A 9701-nucleotide genomic window follows, 5' to 3' on the forward strand; every position below is an offset into this window, starting at 1 on the left:
TAACCATATTTTTGATTCGGTAAGATGTTACCTCGCCTCGCCTCGTCGTGCATTTTTGATTTGGTGTTGTGGTGCATTTTTTATTTGGTGTCGCGGGACATCGCTCCACCTCGTCGTGATACATTGTTGATTTGGTATGGCTCGGATTCTCCTCACCCTGTTGCTTAGGATTTTTGATTTAAAGTGGCTCGGCTTTGCCTTGTCCAGATGCATGCTTAGGATTTTTGATTTCCTCCCCCGTCTCCGTACATGTTTATGATTTTTTTTTATTTTGGATGTTATACATGGCGGATCGGGTGTAAACATATTTTTGATTCAAATCTTAAATCGGTGTACTTCCATACCTTTCATTCTTATATTCGAATCTGTAAAGATGAGATGATAGCATTATTTCAAAGGATATTAGATATACATATTACTTTTTTGTAAACCTTGTTAATAAATAACCAAGTCCAACCATAGCCCAGCTCAAACATTGGCAAGTTCTTCTCCATCAACTGCGCAGACAACAATCCTTCCCTAAATTTCCCTGTTCTTAGTCCATAACTCCATAAATCATCATCATCACAGACTCGATAACCACCATCTTCTTTCACCATCGATATATATCAGCAACCAATCACCTCAGCACCACTCCATCACCGAGCATTAACAACATCATCCTTCTTTGTTCTCCCTAACTCGAGCTAAAACACATCTTCATCTTAGCTGATATTGGCAGCATGGTCATTTCCTGCTTCTCGTCGGTTACCACCAATCCAACACAACAACCTCCTCTCGAGCTCCATAATCAATCATTGCCATCGTCTCTGCTAACCACTCCATAATTCCATCACCAAGTGATGATGGCAGAGAATGGGTGGTGGATTAGATTAAATAACAACCCAAAAGTATCTGTTGAGAGTTAAATTAATAAACCCCCAAAACAGTGACATAGAAAATGTGCACATTCAATTGAGCTCGATACATCTATTAAAATAGCAAACAAAAAATTATTGCCTACAACTCTAGTTTCTTATCCCAAATCCAAACCATATGAAATCAAGTACGAAACAATCGATACAGTTGCCAGTAGTTGCACATCCTTTACAAATATGAAAATTATAGATAATCAGATTAGACAATAAGCTTTACCTAGTAACCACGGCACAAAAATATTGGTGGAAGGGTTTAAAAACAAACCCTCTTCAATATGAAAGTTGAATTCCTACCTAAAAAAAGGTAAATAGCATAAGCGAGGAGCCAAAACATACTTCCACATTATAGCGTCTAGGTAATAATCAAAGCCAAAAAAACCTACAGATCTCAGTGCTAATACAAAGTATTGAGTCACTAATAGCTATTTTGTCCTCAAGTATAATGTTGGCCACATTTTTTCTGTACATATCATCTCCCCTTTGAAGAGGAATAATAGACCCAAAGCTAAGGATTTTCCAAGAACACCAACATGGCAGTTTGATTCCATAACAATGCATGTCAGAAAAAACCTGAAAAGGAGAGTAGATGAGAAGAAATGTAGGCCACAAAAATGACGGACTCAAAAGAACAAAGTAATAGTAAGACTACCATGCTCGAATTAATCATCGGTGTCTACAAATCATTAACTGTGCTCAAAATAAAACACAGTAGATATTCATTTGCGAGAAGGAGTGGAGCAAATTTAGCAAACCCTGGCATATGCGAAAGATAAAAACTTTGATTCTTGTATGAACTTTCAAGTAATGTCTCTAGAATTTTGATGCAAGTAATAAGCTGCCAAATGATGCAAAAATCATGTACATTTAGACTATTTAGTTTACAGAACTCGAAAGAACGGGAGCCTTCAGGTTTGCAACAGACTCAAAGAATCATTTTTAAGAGCATTATAATATGTACGTCTTATAATACCTTCATGGGTTAGGGAATGTTCTTGCCCTTTCTCTTTCTGGAGTTCGTTTATCTGCGCTTCTTATACCGAGCTGTTTATAGACTGATGACAAATGAGATTATTTCCTCTTATTTTTCAGTGTGAGATTGATTTGCTGTAGTAGGTTAGAAGTACCAATAATATTACCGTGGTTTGATCTGTCCCCACATTTTGAGGTGCTAGATAAAAATCAATAATGCCTCCCAGTTTTGCCTTCTATGTTGTGAAGAGCCAAGCCTCTGCTATCTTATTACGATAAATTAGTTATAAAAATCATCACCATTCCAATTAAGTTTTTCAATTTTTTGCCTATCTGTCTATAAACCCAAACTTGATTTTACTCTTAGCCCTAATAACCAAAGACCAAACATCATCACAATTCATGTAGATTAGTAAATCTGATGCTTATCACTCCATAATTCATGAAACCCAATCTGTTGGCTGCCATTATTAAATGGCATGTAAGAAAGTAATAGGAAAATTTTCCCACTTTCAGGCTTTTCATCAAACATTTAAAGTGCAATTTTTGTTTACCCAATCCATCAAATTTAATCATTCACAAACACTGAAATATTCTCAATTTAAGACATAACACAGAATTCACCAAATCATCTCAAACACTCACCAAATCAACCACAGAATATCTAACCAAAAACTTCATCAAAACCGAACTTTATGTTCAAAGATTTTAATTATCATAAGGGGGTTTAGAGGAATTCGTGTACCTTTTTCGCTAATCCAAACCTGCAGCCAACTCCAAGAACAAATTTCTTTTCCAAAAGCTTTGTCTCAATCACCGATTCTTGCTGCGACTTTAGCAAAAAAGAATAACTATTGTAGTTTTAGTAGAACAAAGACCACTTCTTTTGATTATGAATAAAAAACGAATAGCTACTGTAGCCCCTTTTCAAACTGATTGATTTGATGAACACCACCACCACACCTCTGTGTAATCTCGAGAAGGAGGAAGAAGAAAACTTCCGTGAAGTAGAAGAAGAAGTAAAGTAGGGCTGGAGGAAAACCCTAATATGTTAGATTTCTCACGGGTGTATTATACACTTTACGGACGTCAGTAACGTGCAGTTAAGTTTTTGGTGTAAACCAAGTGTAAGTTATTAGTTAGCTGCAAATACCCACGTTTTTATTAACGACGTTATAAAAGGTCAGTTAAATATAGGGTGTAAACAAAGTGTAATTCATGTTTTAATGTTTCGACCAATAAAGTTCCGCCACTTGTCGTCATCAGGATTGCTCTTCCTCAAAGCTTTTATCTAATTTAATTTGAAGGGGATGTCACATTCACTGTGCGACGTGAGAGCTTATATGACTTAGCATTTTAAAGGAGGGGAGATGATGATTTTCCTTTTTACTCACGGAATCAAAAAGCGATTTGTCCATCCAGTTAACCTTCCAAATGCTTATGCTCTTCCCATTACCAACTTCCGAGACACTAAACTCTTTAATTAACATTAGACCCTTATAGACTCCCTTCCAAGCCCAAGAGGTGGAGGGGTTGCGCAAACATGAAATTGATTGTTTTTTTTGGGAAAATCCTGATTTTAGGCATGCGCAGAAAATTTCAGGCATACAAAATAAAGACAAAAACCGGTTATTAGATAGTAATCTTAAAAACCTCTTATCTATATATTTGATTAATGGCAAAACTGCATTTATTCTTATATTTTTAATTTTTTTAAAGGTTAATGATTCCTCTATACCCTTCCGATTCACGGTGTCCTGCTTGCATCACAAGTTGCTTAGTCACGTATGGAGAACATGCAGACCATTGCAAGGTAGATCCTGGGTTTAAATATAAACATGATCATGTGAGAGATATTTTGTATTATGTATTATGGAGGGATGGTATTTCAGCAAAGAAAGAAGCGGCTGTCAACTTTTTGTCAGACCTATTTGAAGGGAGATCAACATTTAGGCCGGCAGACGTTCTTATTTTTGGGTGGGGTAATGGCAAACACGCGTGTGTTAACCTTACTGGGTTTTCTCCGTTAGTAGACATTGGACATGGCTCTTTTATAGTTGGACAAGCAGCATTGAGGGCGGCCTCAGGTAAGATAGCGAAGCATGAGAAAGCATGTATTGTTAATGGATATTTTTTTATCCCCTTTGCTTTTGATACTTTTGGGTACTTGGATCCAGAGGCGGTTGAACTTCTCAAGAGAGTCCAGAAAGTCATGCACAATAATGTCATGACCCCCCGGTTCGAGAGAGTTTGTTTTAAAAGGATAGATTTTGCAATTCAAAAAGGGCTTGCGGTGCAGCTTGTTGCTCGCTTTCCTGCTATGTAATTATTCTTCTTGTTCCTTAATTATAATTATAAAGAGCACAAGTTAGGGATTAGGAAATTAAATTCTTTCTATCATAAAAAAATATTTTAATTTTTAATATTTTTTTTATTTACAACACAATAAGTTCGGCTGACAAGTTACCAGCCGAACTTGAAGAACAATAAGCAGTTCGGCTAATAATTTGTTGACCGAACCTAGGTGTTATGTAAATATACTGCAACAACATGAAGCTTGGACTTGAGCATAGTAAATCGCGAAGCATGAAGGCCCTTGGAAAAGATATTATCTATCTAATCCAATGTGTTAACATAAAAGACATCCAAAACTTTGGATCGAACCAACTCCTGATAAAATGATAAAAAAGATGAAAATGCTTCATTAGAGAGTGGATCACATGGCTTGAAGATAAATAAATGAAGCTTAGATTGTCACATCCAAGTTTGGGAATACCGAGCAAAGAGAAATGAAGATTTTTCAGAAGAAAGAAAATCCAGACTAGTTCTGCAGCACTGTAAGCACGAGTCTTGTATTCTACTTTATTATTTGATCTAGCAACAATTATTTGCTTTTAGGAAAACCAAGAAAATGTAATAACCCCCTGTTGAGCGCCTATCATATATACAACCAGCCCAGTCTGTATTTGAGAACCCAACATTAATGAACTATCTAAAGTAAAGTGAATACCATCGCCAAGTGTGCCCTTAACATACCTCAAAATCCTTTTGGAAACAACTAAATTGGTGATTCTGGGATGCTGTATATGCTATCATACCTAATTAACTAGATAAGAGATTTCAGGCCTTGACAAAGTGAGATAATGAAGTGCTCCCAATAAGTCCATTGCATATTTGGTATGATAAAGAAAAAGAGAATTAGAGTCTCTATGAATCTCAAGACCTAAGAAATAGTTCAAAGGACCCGAATTTTTAAAAGGAACTGGAGTTGCAGTTGAGCAATAACATGTTGCAGAAGAGCTGATGAAGACCTGCAACCAAAAAATCCACTGTAATTTGTGATCCATCCTTGTGAATCTACAACAGAACTCAAGAACTTCATAGAGAACAACACTAAGTTTCTCATATCAGGTTCTAGGAGCTTGTTTGAGTCCATATATAGCCTTGTTTAATAAAAAACATGATTTGGTTTGTTAGGGTCAACAAACCCTGGTGGAAACAGGTAAAAGATGCTTAGTGGAAAAGTATGATTTTGGAGTATAAAAGCCATTGTTACCTCTAATATTCATGTTATGGTCATTTTGGTAACCACAATAGAACTAAAGGAAGTTGAAGGTGATAAAGAATGAGCGATAGAAAGAATGGACACCACAAAATCAACAGGATGAACAAAATCAACATGCACATAAGGAGAGGATTTGATAACAATATTGTATGGAAAATAGGATTCATTAACTGAGACATGCCTAGAGATATTAATTATATCAATGATAGTGTCAAGACACTTGTAGTCTTTATGCCTGAGACTGTAACTAATCAAAATGCGATGCTTACTTCTGGGTTCCAATTTGTTTGTAGTGTAAGGTTTGAGCACAATCAAAGACTTAAGAAAATTAATTGTAGTCATGCATTTTGTTGAAGAGAAATTCAAATTTATATTGAAAGCCAATGGACCTAGTAGGTAATCTATTGATAAGTTAGTCGGTTGTTTGGAGAGCATAATCCCAAAATAAAAAAGGAAGACCAGCTTAAAATAGAAGTGTTCTGGTGATTCATAGAAGATGTTTGTGCTTAACTTCTGCAACACCATTCTTTTCAAGTTATATGGACGTGAAAGCTCATGTTTTATGGTTTTAGAGTCACAAAATTATGTAAGAAAATGATTCAACAAATCTCCACCATTATTAATTCTAATGGTGACAACAGATTGAGACAATATGTTTTCAATTCTATGAACAAAAGAGACAAATGCATGTTTGAACTCACATTTTGATTTTAAAGGTAAAATCCAACAGTATTTTGTAAATTCATCTGCAATATTAGCATAATACAAAATACTCAAGTGGGCTAGTAGCTACAAAGTAAAAGGGCCTCTGTTATTATGATTATGACCTCTATCAGATCCTCTGTTAGCCGCCATAAAATGCCTTTGCATCTGTATCACTTTTGGCGGAGTTAAGTCATTCACTAACAAATCTTCTTCAGTAATCAAGGTGTTATGCAACTCAAAAAAGAGACAGGGGGATTCATATGTCTTGTTGAGGTAGAAAATGGTATTTATTCCGAATGGAGTGCTTTCAGAGTAATAATAACTAGTTCTCCATCAGAGATAACCTCACCGGTTGCATCTAGTTGATCTGATAAAAGCTTGATTTCATTAACAAGAGAAGCAATCGATCTATCTCCTTGAATGAGTGCAAGTAACTCTGTACGAATCTGAATAAAATGAGTTGATGATGCTCTTGGAAAACGATCCTTAATACTTGTCCATAATTGATGGGATGTTGCAGATCTGGAGAAGTGGGCAATGACTGAATCTGAAATTGTTGAGCTTATTCGCATGATGATAGACGAATCTTCATCCGTCCAGCCAGTGTAGAGAGGATTTTCAACTCCATTCAGCTGATTTCGTAAAATTATGTATTGAGGTGGACACTCATAAGACCCATCAAGAAACTTTGTTAGCTTGTGTTTCTGAATGGCTGGCTCCATGAGATTTCGTTAAGTAATGAAGCTACCTTCTTTAAGTTTTAGATGAACGAAAGTTAGTTAACTGATTTAGAGGAATATTGGAGAAAAAAATTGGATGTAAGATTTTCTACTGATGGTGTATAAGGAAACTCTTGAATCATAAACAAAAATAAATAAATGATTCTAGTAAAATACAAGAAACATATCCATAAATCAAGAAATGAAGTAGATCTAAAAATAAAATCGAAACAAAGATGAATCTTGAATAGAAAACAAGACCTAGATCACAAAAACCTTCTGTTAAACAAGAGATTGACATAATACAACTGAGCTTGACGGCTACATGCAAAGAAAAATTAACATGATCGAGATGAAAGGAAAGGAAACCCTAACTTAACCTGTCTGATATCATAATGTCATCGTATCAATCAGAAAAAATGAAAACATTTCATTACAAAGATGAACGTTCACATTACAAAATGATGAAGCTATTATCACTTCATTTATAGTTTAGCTTAACCGACTAAACTAAATTGCAGCAGAAATACTATGAGCAACGAAACAAAGTCAAATGGATCCCAAATATTGATAAGAAAACTCATGCGAATCATGATGCTGTTATACATAGAAGGAAGAAAAACCAGATTGCTTCTCTTAAATCTCCAAAAGGTAAATGGGTCACTGAACCAAATAATATTATTTTATATCTTGTGGATCATTTCTCCAATTTATTCAAGAAGGACCCTGATGAAGATAAGCATATAATTTCATTGCAAACTACTATGAAGATTGGTACCAACAATGATGAGGGGATTGCTGCTACTCCTCCTTCTGAAGATATGGAATCTTCTCAAGACAATAAAGAGCCTTAAATCTCCGGGTCCTAATGGAATGCCTGCACTTTTCTACAAGAAATGCTGGGAAGTTGTCGGAGAGGATGTCATGCAGACTATCAAAATTGATTCTCAACTGCTACTCTCCCCACAGGTTTGAATCATACTAATCTAGTATTTATTCCCAAGGTAAAACATCCAACTACCCCCTTTGAATATAGGCCAATTGCTCTTACAAATATCATGTATAAAGTGGTCACTAAAATCCCATTTGGATAAACTGGTGGATAAAGCCCAGTCAACTTTTATCCATGGTTGATCAATTTTAGGCAATATTTTGGCTGCCAATGAACTCTTTCATTTTATGTATAAATCAAAATTAGTTATAGGCTCTTTTACTCTGAAAATAGATATTAGTAAGTGAAAAATACTATAACCACCCTACTATATGGGTTCAATATATAGAAGCCCCACAAAATGGATCCTTCACTGTCAACTCCATTCTTTCACATATTGATATCGCTAGGCCCAAAATATCAATTTCTCTTCAGATCTGGCCCATAATTTTATATTATGTTTTTTGGTATTGACAAAACTACCTTTTCTATTTAAACAAGAGGAATATCATAAGATATTTTCATTTCTTTATTCTCTTTCTCTCTCTTCTTCATTCTCTTTCCCTCTCGAGAGCTTTTCATTTCTGATTCTTTTTCTCTCTCCGGTTCTTTCAGAAACACATTTTAGGGTTCTAAATTAATTTTGAGCAGAGACAATCGATTGAAAAGTGTAATCGATTAATTCCTTGTTTTTCAATTTGATTAAATTTAGGTTTGAATCGATTAGTTTCGACATTTGATCTAGTTTTCATTGTATGATTTCGCTGTTGTTGTTGTAACCTCTTTGTTTTTGGTTTGTTCTCTGAAATTGGAATGATCAAAGAGTTTGAACAAGTATTGTAATCGATGAAGACGGTAGAGATCATAAATCCACCACCAAGAGAAGGAGGAGCATCTGTTGCAGTTGAAAACACAAATCCGAGAAACATATTTCAATAACTGATCTGCAGCTTCAACACGAATTCATCAACAAGCTAAGTATACATGTAAGTATCCTCCTCTCTTTGTGATGATGCTTCGATTGAGAATTTTTAGTTGATTTAAGTCAGATTTTTTTTTCCAGAAAAGTATACTAGGGTTTTAAAAATCTATCTGAATCGAAATCAGAGCTTAGATTTACAATCATCTGCTTACTTTGGTTGTTTTAATGTAAATTTTTTCAATTTGAGCAAAATTCTCGGATCTGTTCTTCGTTAAAATCGTTGTATGTATATATATCTAGTTTCGATTTATCTGTTGATGTTGATGATAAGGTTTTTGATTATTCATCTATTGGTGATGCTTGGATAGGTGGTAATTCAGTTTGAATTTGTTTGGAGTGGATGTTTACTGATGTTGTTATTGATTTTAAAATCAAGACAAGAAGATGGTGTCGTTACTGATGTTACTAGAGTTGTAATGGGTTTGGAGATGCATTGAAGAACAGAGCAGAGATGGAGGAATGACACTAGGGTTTTGATCTTATATTTGGTGTTGAGTAGAAGTCATGGAAAATTGTTACAGTTTTGTGGCTGCAGAGAAGAGAAGATTGAGATGTTTGTGGTTGACTATGCTGAATTTCAGGCAGTGAAACAAATGGTGGTTGCAATTGAAGCTGCAGAATGTACTTAGTGGTGAGCTTAGATGTATGCTAAGGTTTCAGTTACAAAGTTCAGGTGCAAGCTAGTAAGGCAGCAGGATGAGCTGCAGTGATAATTGAATTGAATTTCAGATTGCAGGAATGATGAGGTTGAGTTTAATTGACTGAATGCTTTAAGTGACTAACTTCTTTCTAGCATGTTTATCTGCTACTGAAGTTATAGTGTTTTATTTCATTGATATAGGATTACCATTCTGCCAGAGTGCTCCTGATTGTTTATATTCCTGTTGTTCTAACAGCTACTGCTATATTAGCA

At 35.2% G+C, this 9701-nt stretch overlaps 1 long non-coding RNA gene across 1 annotated transcript; it reads right to left on the reverse strand.

Moving 5' to 3' along the window:
- Window positions 1–333: 333 nt before the first annotated feature.
- LOC113281137 lies at window positions 334–2909 on the reverse strand. Its single transcript, XR_003325943.1, has 2 exons — window positions 1888–2909; window positions 334–1487 (listed from the first exon to the last, which is right to left on the reverse strand). It is a non-coding gene; the product is annotated as an uncharacterized LOC113281137 (long non-coding RNA).
- Between the last annotated feature and the right edge of the window lie 6792 nt (window positions 2910–9701).

This window comes from Papaver somniferum, chromosome 1, assembly GCF_003573695.1.
Source record: "Papaver somniferum cultivar HN1 chromosome 1, ASM357369v1, whole genome shotgun sequence".
NCBI classification, from domain to species: domain Eukaryota; kingdom Viridiplantae; phylum Streptophyta; class Magnoliopsida; order Ranunculales; family Papaveraceae; genus Papaver; species Papaver somniferum.